This window comes from Chiloscyllium punctatum, chromosome 31 (genome assembly GCF_047496795.1).
Source record: "Chiloscyllium punctatum isolate Juve2018m chromosome 31, sChiPun1.3, whole genome shotgun sequence".
In the NCBI taxonomy this organism is placed as follows: Eukaryota; Metazoa; Chordata; class Chondrichthyes; order Orectolobiformes; family Hemiscylliidae; genus Chiloscyllium; species Chiloscyllium punctatum.
Genome location: NC_092769.1, coordinates 15,287,972 through 15,301,694, shown reverse-complemented (window position 1 = coordinate 15,301,694; position 13,723 = coordinate 15,287,972). Strand labels below are relative to the sequence as shown.

Genomic DNA, 13,723 nt, shown 5'->3' with positions numbered 1-13,723 from the left:
TGAAGAGACTGAAACTCACTGAGCTGATCCCCGGCTCTGAGTACTTCCAAGGGTGAGGTCTCTCTGAGGGCAGCTGTGAAATGTCACTGTTTCTCTTCTCTGCCCACTCCATTTCCAGAGAGGTTTTTAACTTCACAACAAGTCAGCTCAGAGAGGTCACTGCTTGGTTTTATTCACTGGGGGTTGCCCTTGCTGCCCAGACCAGTATTTATTGGCCACCTTTACTTGTCTTGGAGAAAGTGGTGGTTAACCGCCTCCCTGAAATGCTGCAGTCCATGTACACCACAGTGATGTTTGGACAACATTCCCCTCTGGCCCCACAACCCTCCCTCCCTGTCTCTGTAATCCCCCTCCAGCCTCACCACCCTCCCTGTCTCTGTAATCTCCCTCCGGCTTCAGAAATTACATGGCCGTGGCTTAAGGTTTTTATTTGGATTCATTTTTGTTTAATAACCCACCCCCCCCCGAAAAATAAGTGAAATATTTCGCCCTGAAACAAATTTCTGTTGATTGACCTTTTGGAGAGGCTGACACATGGACGTTGCAGTATTTTATCTCACATTGTACACGTAGAATGATGGAACTTTATTTTAAACATTGCTAAAAAGGGAGGCAATGGCTTAATGGTATTCCTGCCAGATGAGTGATATGTACAGTGTTCCGAGGATTAGGGATAGAATCCCAACATGGCTGATGGCAGCATCGGAATTCAATACAATCTAGAATGAAAAGACGAATGATGACCATGAAACTATTGTTGATTGTTAGTAACCCATCTGGTTTACTAATGTCCTGTAGGGAAGGAAACGGTCATTCTCACCTGGTCTGGCCTACATGTGACTCCAGACCCACAGCAATGTGGTTAACTCTCAACTGCCCTCAGGAAAAAAATACTTTAAAAACTGTTAAAAAAATACTCCGCAGGTATCACTTAAAAACTGGCTGTTCCCATTGGGACTGTGAATTTCTGAAAGGCCTGAACTAAAACTGAGTTTCAGCTTCACCTTCTCCCTGTCTCACCCCACTCTGTTTACACCCAACTCCAAAACACTCTCATTGAGCCAAGCAGCCCTCACAGTGCAGCCCTGTCATTTTCATTGTCTGCTCACACCTACACTGCCCTCAGCCTCCTGAACTGTTCCAATGCATCTCAATGGGAGCTCAGGGACAGCACCTCATCTTTCAATTCAGCCCTTTGTAACCCCAGAGTCAACATGGACCTCAGCAGTTTCGGAATGAACAGACAGTTGTCAGAAGCTGGAACATTCCACCTGAAAAGGTAATGGAATTTTAGTCCAAAAGGATTTTTAATGGGAAGTTTACAGGTAATTAAAAATATGAAGTTTACAGGTTAACATCATGAAGTGGGTGATTGGGTCTAAATCTGAGAGTTCTTACAAAGAGACGAGGTGTAATTTGGATAAATCTGTGCTCCCTCTCAGGCTTATATCTCCTTCCTCAGCTGTAGGGCCCAGAACACAGCAGATACCCAAAGGGTGACCCAATCATGAATTCGTACATCTTTCTTCTTAACAAAAATATTGGAGATATCTTCCCACAAACAGAGCAGAGAAACCTTTCTCCTTCCACAGTTAAATGCCAATAACATTCAGATCCTGATGACCCCATTGACTGTAAAAACTTGCTTTTGAGATCCCAGCCCCAATTATTCTCATTTAATATCCTATGAAATGAATTCACAAAACAAAACTCAGTCAGTACAGGAAGAATATAAAGACACATTTTTTTCTTGGTATGTGCTTGATGTGTAAATGCCTCTTTTCAAGTTGCACGCCCCCCCCCACCACCCGAGGAAGGTGACATGCACATGCGCCTCACTATACCTTACCCCCAATAAAAATGGCGGCCATATCCCAGGACCTTTCACAGCCTGAGGGCCGCAGCCACTTTCCCATCTGCTGCAAACGGGGGATTAAGAGTTTCTAGTTCAGACTTTCAAACCGCACAGAGTGTAATTAAAACTTTTCAGTCGAAAGTGACTCATTATCTCCGTCTCCAAGGCCACTCTCCCCTTCCCTGTTTGTGTCTCCCACATTCACCGACGGCCGAGTTACGTGGCACTGCATCAGCAGAGTTACTGGTGACGTGTCATCCCACTGGCCACGCCCCTTATTCACTCCCATTGTTTGGATGACCAGCTGGTTCCACTTGGTCCACCAGTCCCACCACCTTTTCCTATTGGTCCGAAGCTGCCATCAATCAGCTGGACCCCATTGTGAGGTCAGTGGTGGGATCCTCCCCCTGTCTGAATCAAACCCAGAAGGTGTATGGATGGTGTGAATCAGGAACAACAAGCAGAAGGTGCTGGGAAAGCTCAGCAGGTCTGGCAGCATCTGGGAACAGAAATCTGTCCAGTGGCCCTTCCTCAGAACCGATGGGAGCTGGGAAAATTAGAATCCTGACAGTGTGGAAACAGGCCATTCGGCCCAAAAGGTCCACAGCGTTCCTCCGAAGCGTATCCCACACAGACCCATTCCCATTCCCCTACCCTATTACTCTACATTTCTCCTGACTAATGCACCTAACCTACACATCCCTGAGCATTATGGGAAATTTAGCTTGGCCAATTCAACTAACCTGCAGATCTTTGTATTGCAGGAGATAGGGGTGAAAGAGTAAATAACAGGGAGGGACAGAACCCAAAGAGAGACCAGAACATTTGGAAAGACAAAGGAGTGGATTACGATCTGGCTGGGAGGGTGCATAGCTGTTAATGGAGGGGACAGGAACCTGTGTCTGGCTGCATCTCAGTGGAGGTGGCGGAAATAGCGACTGATGATCTACGTTCTGCTGCAAAAACAGACCCTGAGCTTCCAGCTGCCTGCCACTTTAACACACGAGCCTGTTCACTGGCCAACATCTCTGTCTCACGCTTACTGCAGTGTTCCAGTAACGTCTGAACATACCAAATTGCCCCGTTTTTTTAAGGACTGCAATTTCCCCTCCCACGTCGTCAATACCATCGAATGTGTTTCCTCCACTTCCCACACCTCTGTCTTTGAAATCCACACCTCCAATTGTAAGGATAGAACCCTCCCCAAGTCCTTACCTTCCACCCAGATACAACACATCATCCTCTGCCATTTCCACCACATACAATCAAACCCCACCACCAGATTCTTAATGTGTTTGACAGGATAAATAGTGAGAGGATGTTTCCCATCATGGGGGGAGTCCGAAACCAGATTCTGTGTCTGTCACGGAATCAAGGCTTCCGTTTCAGATTCATCAAGTTTAAGGCGAGACCAACGTGGGTAAGGGGCTTCAGTAGCAATGGAGCTGGGGTAAGGAGGAGACAAACAACGTTTAAGAGATTGGAATTCCTGGTGTTTGTGATTGTGTAGATGTCTGATCAGAAGGTCAGCTTGGGGTCAGATATGAGAGCAATATTGTGAAGAGTGTAGTTCTGCCTCAGACAGTTCCCAGTGAGAGTGAGGGGCTCAGCAATAAGGGAAAGGAATTTGTAAGGCAATGGGTTTAACCATTACAATGTTTCATTGGAGGAAACTGCAGCTAATCGAGTAGTGGGAGAGTGGTAAGCAGTTTGATAACTGAGTAACATTGAAGTAATGGAGACGGATGATGGGGAGGAAGAGTTGGGCATCGTCAGTGCACATGTGAATCCCAACATGTTGCTTTTGCACAATGTCACCTCCTGGCATTGTACGTGAGATACAGGAGGGACCAAGGACACCAAATGCAAGGAATTCAGAAAGGAAAGGGAGAGTGGAGATGGAGCAGGATTTTGGGAGAGAAGGGCATAACCAGAAAAGACAGAACAAGGAACAATGTCTGTGAATCGGTGAGGGGGACTGATGAGGAGGGGGAGGAAAGAGAGTTGGAAAGTCTGTAGTTTAGTGAGATTAGGGTAAAGGGTCAAGGTGAGCTCTGATAAGGCTTGACATGAGACTGGAGGAAGATGTCAGTTCAGGACAAATTCCAGGAGCACTACATGAGGCAGTTTGGCTCCGTGGGCTAGTGGGAGGGAGGGAAGCTCCAGATCGGATTATCTCAGTCTTAGTGACAGAGAAACTCCATGTGCTGCAAACTCTTCTTGTTGGAGAGAAGGATGGAAGAGACAGAAGGATGGACAGTGTTTCACAAAGAAACAAAACCTGGGTAAGTGATATTTAAAGTGAGTGAACAAAAATAATGTATTTAACGTTTATCCAAAATATTACAAGTGACTGAAATCCTGGTTCGAAACCCATCTTGGCAGATGGTGGAGTCTGAATTCAAGAAAAAAATAACTGGAATTAGGAATCTCCTGATCTCCATGAAACCATTGTCAATGGCAAAATAAATTCTGCCAACCTGACAGTGGCCCAGCCAGCTACTCACTTTATTAATCACTGCAAAGTCTCAACAAAGGAATGAAACTGGATGGACCGCTTGGTATCTAACAAGGCACCATTTAATACAACCACAGAATCAGCCCTCTCCATGGTGCAACGTCCTCCTCACTAACATCTGGATTTTGGGGCCAAAATGTGACGAGCTGTCTCACAGACCAATCAAGGAACAGCCTGACATACTCATACTCACAAAATCAACCCTTACAGACAATGACCAGACACCATCTTCACCATCCCTAGATAGTGAGTGTGGTGCAGGAAAAGCACAACAGGTCAGGCAGCGTCCGAGGAGCAGGAGAATCGATGTTTCGAGCCTAAGCCCTTCATCACCCTGACCTGCTGTGCTTTTCCAGCACCACACTCTCGACTCTGATCTCCAGCATCTGCAGTCTTCACTTTCTCCTGAAATCTCTGGATATGTCCTGTCCCACCGGCAGGACAGACCAGGCAGAGGTGGTGGCACAGTGGTGTACAGACAGGGAGGATTTGTCCTGGGAGTACTCAGCATTGACTCCGGACACCAGGAAGTCTCACGGCTCCTGCTGATTACCACGTACTGTCCTCCCTTGGCTGATGGATCAGTTCTCCTTCATGTTGAACAACATTTGGAGGAAGCACTGAGGAAGTAAAATGGCGTCAAACATACTCTGGGTACAGGATTTCTATATCCTCAATCAAGACGAGCTCTGCAACAGAATTACTGACTGAGCTGGTCAGGTCCTAAAGGATATAGCTGCTTAACTGAGTCTGCAGCGGGTGGTGAGGGTACCAACAAGAGGGAAAAACATAATTGATCTCATTGTTATGAATTGACTAGCTGCAGATATATCTGTCCATGAAAGTATCGGTAAGAGCGACCATCACACATTCCTTTTGGAGACAAAGTCTTGCCTTAAAGTTGAGAAAAACCGCTATTGTGTTGAGTGACACTATCACCGCTCTAAATGGGATAGACTTTGAAGAGATGTTGGATCTCAAACTGGGTATCTTTGAGGCACTGTGGGACATCAACAGCAGGAGAACTGTACTCCAGCACAATCTGTAATCTCATGGGTTTGTAAATCCCACTCTCAACCATCACAATGTACAGTAAAGGAGGGCATGCCAAGAGCAGCACCAGGTATACCTAAAAATGAAGTGCCAACCTGGTGAAGCTATCAAACAGAACTACCTGCATATCAAACAGCATCAGCACGAAGCAACAGAGCTAAGTGATCCTACATCCAATGGAACAGATTGGAGCTCTGCAGTTCTGCCACACCCAGTTGTGAACTGTGATGGACAATTAAACAACTCACTGGAGGAAGCATCACAGATATCCCCACCCTTACTGATGGAGGGGCCTCACACACCCATGCACCAGATAAGATGACAGCATTTGCAGCAACCTGCAGCCAGAAGGGCAAAGTGGGATGATCCATCTTAGCCTTCTCCAGTGGTTTCTAACATCACAGATGTGAGTTTTAAGCCAGTTCGATTCAGTTTGAATAACATCAGGAAATGGTTAAGTAGCGCAAAGGCTATGGGCCCTGCCAATATTCTGGCAATAATACTGATGGTTTGTGCTCCTGAACTTGCCACCCACCAAGCCAAGAACCGCTCCAGCACTGGCATCGACCAACAATGTGGAACATTGCCCAGGGATGTTCAACACAAAAACAAAGGGCAATCCAACCCAGCCAATTTCCCTCTATCAGTCCACACTCGATCAGCAGTAAAGTGATGGAAGTCGTCATCAACAGGGCTATCAAGCAGCAGCTGAGCAACACTCATTTTAGGCTCCACCAGGGCCACTCAGCTCCCGATTGTGATACTGCCCTGTTTTTACTTGATTCACAACCTGACAACCAGAGGTGAGGAGAGTGTGATAGCTCAGTCTCAGTCCAAGACCACTATTTCTAGCTGATTCCACCCTCATCTCAGCTCATATACTCTCATCTATCTTATGTTATCTCCAGACTTCATTATCCAAAAACACTCCTGGCTAGCTTCCCACATTCAATCTCCCTGTAATCTCAAGAAAACCTAAATCTCTGCTGCCCAAGTACTCCCTTGTACTAAAAATTGTTGATCGATAAAAAGGCTCCTATTCATAAGCAACAACATAGAGCCATAGAGATGTACAGCAAGGAAACAGACCCTTCGTTCCAAGCCATCCATGCCAACCAGATATCCCAACCCAATCTAGTCTCACCTGCCAGCACCCGGCCCACATCCTCCAATTTAAAATTCTCACCCTTGATTTAATTCCTTGCTCGCTGCATCACACACCCTTTGGGACCTCGACAACCCATTCTGTTCAAGACTCCCAACGATTTGTTAAATCATTATTTCACCTGTGTGGCTGTTTCTACAGTTGCTAAAGCAACAAGGTCTGAAATTTGCAGTCAAAACCTCACAGATCTGCTTTCAGACTTTCAGACTTTCCTCAAAACCTGCTTATTTGGCAATGCTTTTGGTCACCTGACCTAATATCATCCTTCTCTGGCCTCATGTCCAAAGTTCCCAATAATAATTTTGTGGAATTATAAGCATGTTCTTGATTTGGATATTATCTTCAAATCACCACTGTTGCTGAATGAGTAATCTGTAATGTCTCTTACCCAACCACATTGTGGAAGCACCTTCACCACACAAACTGCAGCTGTATAAGAAAGTCAAACATCACCCTCTCCACAGGCAACAGGGCTTTAGCATTAATCATTGTAATCTGTGGAAGGAGGAACACAGTTGATGTTTCAGGGAGTGCAAAATGGATTACAGGGAATGAAAATGGTGCAGAATTTGATAGTCAGAAATGGAAGGAAAATACACTTGCTTATTGGAAAAAAAGAATTCTTGACTGTCAAAGATTTTCTAGAAAAAATAATCTGATAATAGAGCAGCACATGGTCAGGGGCTGGGCAGCAGTGAAAAATTAACTTCCAAGAATCTCTGTTAAAGTAATAGTAAAATACTAATCAGACCAAAAATACACCTACTGTTCAAGACTGAGGAAGCTAGATTTTGACAAAGTGGCCATGAGGGAGCCCAGAGGTGAATCAGAGCAATATTAGCTGTTATGATCCCACAGTCAGAGATGTATAGCACCGACACAGACCCTTTGTTCTAACTCATTCATGCCAACCAAATATCCTAACCTAATCTATTGCAATTTGCAACTACTTGGCCCATATCCCTGTAAATGCTTCCTAATCATATCATATTTCTATTTAGAGGCCTTTAACATGTTTTAATTGTACCAGCCTCCACCACTTCCTCTGGCAGCTCATTCCACCCACTGCATTAAAGGGTTGGCCTTTAGGCCCCTTTGAAATTTTTCCCTGTTCACCCTAAAGCAATGCCCTCTACTTCTGGACACCACTACCCCAGGAAAAATACCTTGTTCATTTACCCTATCCATGCCCCTTATGATTGTATAAACCTCCATAACATTACCGCTCAGCCTATGGTAGTCCAGGAAAAACAGCCCCAGCCTTTTATGCCTCACCCTGTAACTCAAATCCTCCAAACCTCGCAACATCCTTGTAAATCTTTTTCAAAACCTTTCAACTTTAACAGCACCCTTCTGATCGGAGGCAGGCCAGAATTGCACACAATATTCCAAAAGTGGCCTAACCAATGTCCTGTACAGGAACATGACCTCCCACATCCTATATTCGATGCTGTAACCAATAAAGGAAAATATACTGAACACCTCCTTCACTATCCTATCTACCTGCAACTTGACTGGCAATGAACTATTGTTAGAAATGGGGAAAAGTGTTGTTTTTGCAGATATAGAAAAAGCATACAGAAAAAGGGGTTCAGCAAGAGAACTATTAACTCTATAAGTATTTCGGGAACAGAATCTATAATTATGGTTAATTAAATACTAATTTTAGTGTGTAATTATTATAAGTTTCAAATAAGTTCAATGTTTAAAATAAAGTTCAAATAAGTTTTGTTTAAAACTTGTGTTTTCAGCAAAACGCTGAGATAACCAAAATGCTTGAGCTATACAAGTCAATAAAATATGCAGGGATGGACTGTACCAGCAGAGTTGATACAAAATGTTGAACCAGATCATGATATACCTATGGATAATGGACAAGTGAGAAGGAACATCAAGATATAGGTTTAGCCTTGTGTCAGCACTTACAGAGGGGAAAGTTGCCAACTTGGAGAGAAGGGGGCAATCAGGGTGGAGCATAGCTGGGCATTAATGGAAATCAATAAGAAAGATCGGGTAGTATCGGAGCCAGTCATAGTCGGGAAAGATGACCTCACACAACTCAAATGTACAACTGGTGTAGTAATTTGAATTTTTCCTCACTTCAATTGTTCTGTACAATTGGAGTCCGATTCTTACAAGATCGTAGATTAAATTATCTCGTTTCCAGTTTTGGTGGTCTCGTCTAAACTTTATTGATTTTGTTTTTAACACGATGAACCTGCAGTCCAAGGTCTCTTTGTTCCGCAAGACTCTCCAGGGCCTTGCCATTCAGTGTATATGTCCTGCCCTGATTTGCTTTTCCAAAATGCAGCACCTCACATTTATCTAAATGAAACCCAATCTGATCAATATCCCATTGCACTCTGAGGTAACCTTCTTCCCTGTCCACAATACCTCCAATTTTGTATGACCTGCAAACTTATTTACGACACACCCTATGTTGACATCCAAATCATTTAAATGAATGACGAAACAAATCCAGAAATAAACACCCATCTCTCTAGGTTTGAACATGCTCATATGCTCTGTGTAAATCCTGCCCTATGACTTTTACCAGAGAAACGCTGCACCTTGCCCCCTACAAAGATGGCGGCTCCGCACGTGTCCAGTGAATCGTTGCCCCGAATAAAGATGGCGGCGCTCACTCAGCCCTGGAGCCGCGCTGAGGCAATTCCCCGTTTACTGCAAACGCGGGACTGGGACGTTCAAATTTGTGTTTTCCGACGTGCACAATTTGTTTATAAAACATCACCTCTCATAGGAACACAATTCTTCTCCCGTTTCCCTGTTTATTTCTTTCCTTACCATATTCTTTCGCTCCATAACTTCCCGAGCATTCCTTTCATCTACTCGTTGCCACGCGCAAGGGTGATCACGTGGTTTAGTTTAGTTCCGCCCATCATTCACTTTGATTGGTTGGAAGACCAACCGACTCACAAGGTCCTCCAGCTCCGCCCACCGTCCTTTCATTGGTCCGGTGCTGACATCAATCACCCGGGGTCCCTTTGTTGGCTAGATCATGCGCAGTGCATCCTGCTTGAGCTGATATGTTGGGAAATGTGATGGGAGAGTTTACTGAAGGGAACAATTGGAGAAAGTGAGGACTGCAAATGCTGGAGATCAGAGCTGAAAAATGTGTTGCTGGAAAAGCGCAGCAGGTCAGGCAGCATCCAAGGAGCAGGAGAATCGACGTTTCGGGCATTTCCCCTCCCCCCACCTTATCTCAGTCCCAACCATTTCCCCTCCCCCCCCTTATCTCAGTCCCAACCTTGTGGATTTCTCCAGCTTCCTCATTTCCTCTCCACCCACCTTATCTCAGTCCCAACCCTCAGACTCAGCATCGCCTTCTTGTCCTGCAATCTTCTTGCCGACCTCTCTGCGCCCACTCCCTCTCCGGCCTATCACACTCACCTTGACATCCCTGCACCTATCGCATTCCCAATGCCCCACCCCCAAGTCCCTCCTCCCTACCCTTTTATCTTAGCCTGCTTGGCACACCAGCCTCATTCCTGAAGAAGGGCTTATGCCCAAAACGTCGATTCTCCTGCTCCTTGGATGCTGCTTGACCTGCTGCGCTTTTCCAACAACACATTTTTCTGCTCTGAAGGGAAAAATTCCCTTTGTGTGAGCTCTGCAGTAGATTTCCTGTATTCATGGAGGGAATTCCCTTCCTACTCATGTCTGCATAGCTGTGATTGATGAATCAATGCCATCTGAATCAGTACATAAACACCCCATTTTCACAACATCTGAGATCTTTCGCACGTTGTATCATGCTCATCTTTGGAGACAAAAAAGCATGAAATGGAGGCTCAAGGAATTGGAGCATGAGTAGGGATTTCATCCCCTTCAGCTTGTTTTCCCCCATTCTGTCAGATCATGGCTGGGCCAACCCAGGCCTCAACATCTCGTTTATAATTGATTCGCATAGCCCTCAATTTTAGCAAATTTCCTGATGATACAAAGCTGGGTGGCAGGGTGAAATGTGATGAGGATTTTAGGAGATTACAGGGTGACCTGGACAAGTTAGGTGAGTGGGCAGATGCATGGAAGATGCAGTTTAATGTGGATAAATGTATGGTTATCCACTTTGGTGGCAAGAATAGGAAGGCAGATTACTACCTAAATAGAATCAATTTAGGTAAAGGGGCAGTACAGAGAGATCTGGGTGTTCTTGTACACCAGTCAATGAAGGTAAGCATGCAGGTACAGCAGGTAGTGAAGAACCTAATAGCATGCTGGCCTTCATAACAAGAGGAATTGAGTATAGAAGCAAAGAGGTGCTTCTGCAGCTGTACAGGACCCTGGTGAGACCACAGCTGGAGTACTGTGTGCAGTTCTGGTCTCCAAATTTGAGGAAATACATTCTGGTTATTGAGGGAGTGCAGTGTAGGTTCACAAGGTCAGTCCCTGGAATGGCGGGATTACCTTACACTGAAAGACTGAAGCGACTGGGCTTGTATACCCATAGTGTACAGCGATGCACAGGTTCGGTGCATTAATCAGGGGTAAATGTTGAGGAATAGGTTTGATTGGAATACTCTTCAGAGAGTTGGTGTGGATTTGTTGGGCTCAAGGGCCTGTTTCCACAACATAGGGATTCAATGCTCTGAGTAATTTTGGGGATCTAACAGAATCCTGGTATGCAGAGGGTTCTCTGATAGTTAAAATCGTATTGTACACTCAGCTTATGTTACCTTCTGAAGCAATTTGAGGTTGACTGCTCTGTACAATTTTTCAGAACAGATGCTCTGGAACCAATCAGGGATCATCTGATAATGTGATTGATTAATGAGCTCAAAATAAGCGACCCTTTTGGTAAGATTCAATGCAGCGTGATAGAATTTAGTTTTAGGGTGAGGAATTTGCTTCTTCAACTAGTATCCAAATTTAAAGGCAGTCACAAGGGTATAAAGTAGCAGTTAGCTAAACTGGAATGGGACTATAGTTAGAATGTTAAAGCAGAAGAATATATTCAGTTATTTTATAATTCTCAACAATATCTATTGACTTGTAAAGGAAATGCACGATGAACAACAGTGCATAGGTGAGGGAATTATGAGGGACATCAAATTGAAAGAAAAAAATCACAAAACTGCAAAGATGATGGTAGACCAGAAGGTTTAAAAATTTCAAACTTTCGAAGGATGAACAAAACAAAGATGGAAGATAATTTGTCCCTTGCCAGAGAGACTGTTATAACATCTTTGCTCCCATTAATACCTTGCTTATTTCCCATCTTTAGGATGGTAGCAGTATCTTCTGGATTAGTAAGATAATTGGGCAAATTAACCCACGATTTACTCAGCCTAAAACAAGGAAGGGTTTAAAGGGATATGGGCCAAATGCTGGCAAATGAGACTAGATTAATTTAGAATATCTGGTCAGCATGGATAAATTGGACCAAAGGGCCTGTCTCCAATTTGTACATCTGAGTCTAACTGGCCATCTGTTTTTTGAGAATCATCATTTTCTTTCATTGTTGGTTGATGCTCCATACCCTTGCTTGGTGAAACCCTTTTAATCTCCCATGTTGTTGCACATGCTGTAATAAAGGTTGTTTAGCTCGGTTGGCTGGATTGCTGGTTTGCAATACTGTGATGCCATCAGCGCAGACTCAATTCCTGCATCGGCTGAGGCTCCATCTTTTCAAACTTGTCCCTCACCTGAGGTGCGGTGACTTTTTCTGTCATGACAGAGCAGCCCTACTGCCTTCCCTTCCAGGGCTATGGTGACTTTACTTTTATTCAGTTACAAGTGGTTAGAAATGTTATACTCTTTATTGTTTGGTGTGTTTCCTTTTGGTGACTTTTGTTATGAAACCCAGCGACAGGGAAGGAAAATGTCTGATCATGAAAAGTGTGGATAAAGTAGGTTTGCAGGGAGGAGAAAATAAGGACTGCACATGCTGGAGATCAGAGTCAAGAATGGAGTGCTGGAAAACACAGCAGGTCAGGCAGCATCTGAAGAGCAGGAGAATTGACGTTTCGGGCATCAGCCCTTCATCAGGAATGAGGTTTGTGGGTCGGGGCTGAGAGATAAATGGGAAGGGGTGAAGTTTGGGGGAAGGTAGCTGGGAAAGCAATAGGTTGATGAAAGTAAGGAAGAAGGTGATCAGTCAGAATGGGGAGTGAGGGACGGGTCCTGAGGGAGGTGCCGAGTTGCTACAACAGGAAGTGCAAAACCACTCCACTCCCCGCACCTCCGTCCAAGGCCCCAATGGATCCTTCCACATCCATCAGAAATTTACCTGCACCTCTATCAATGTCATCTATTGCATCCGTTGCGGTCTCCTCAACATCAGATAGACAGGACACCTTCTTGCGAATCATTTCAGAGAAGGTCTCTGGGACACCCGCACCCAACCCCACTGCCCCGTGGCTGAACACTTCAATACCCCCATCTAATCCATCAAATCCATGCAGGTCCTGCGCCTCATCCACCTCCAAACCGTTGCCAACCAATGCCTGGAGGAGGAACGCCTCATATTCTGCCTTGGGACCCTGAAACCACACGGGATAAATGTGGATTTCAACAGCTTCCTCATTTCCCCTTACCCCACATTATCCCAGTCCCAAGCCTCCAACTTGTCACCGCCCTCCGGACCTGTCCATAACTCCCCCTCTGACTTATCACCTTCTCCCCAACTTTCCTCCACCTATCGCTTTCCCAGCTACTGTACTCCAACCCCACCCCCTCCCATTTATCGCTCAGCCCCTCGACCCACAAGCCTCATTGCTGATGAAGGTCTTAGGCACAAAACATCGATTCTCCTGCTCCTCGGATGCTGCCTGACCTGCTGTGCTTTTCCAGCATTATACTCTCGACATGCTTTCACAGCAAAATGCTACGAGTTAACTGTCAGTTTCATAGATAATTGTGGAATTGATTTTGTTAATTGAGAAATTTGGGCTACTCCACCAATGATAACAGCCCTTAAGGTGAACAGTTCTTACAGGAAAAATAGCACTTAAAGGTCACAGTGCTAAATGGGACAAATGTTTGAGCCAATTTAATAACTTGAGACTGGGCATCAATGAGGCACTGTGGGCCATCATCAGCAGCAGAATTGTACTCCTCAATCTGTAGTCTCATGGTTTGTCATATCACACACTCAGCCATTAGCATCAAA

General features: G+C 44.9%; 1 long non-coding RNA gene across 2 annotated transcripts in view; it reads right to left on the bottom strand.

Annotated features, from left to right (window-relative positions):
* Positions 1–9,466, bottom strand: part of LOC140456912 (uncharacterized) — a 43,492-nt gene extending 34,026 nt beyond the window's left edge. The window contains exons 1-2 of one of the 2 annotated variants that reach the window (XR_011953188.1): positions 9,397–9,466; positions 6,980–7,086 (exon numbers count right to left, since the gene is read on the bottom strand). This is a non-coding gene — a long non-coding RNA (uncharacterized lncRNA). The remainder of the gene's footprint in view (positions 1–6,979; positions 7,087–9,396) is intronic. The other variant, XR_011953191.1, reaches the window with a different exon arrangement.
* Between the last annotated feature and the right edge of the window lie 4,257 nt (positions 9,467–13,723).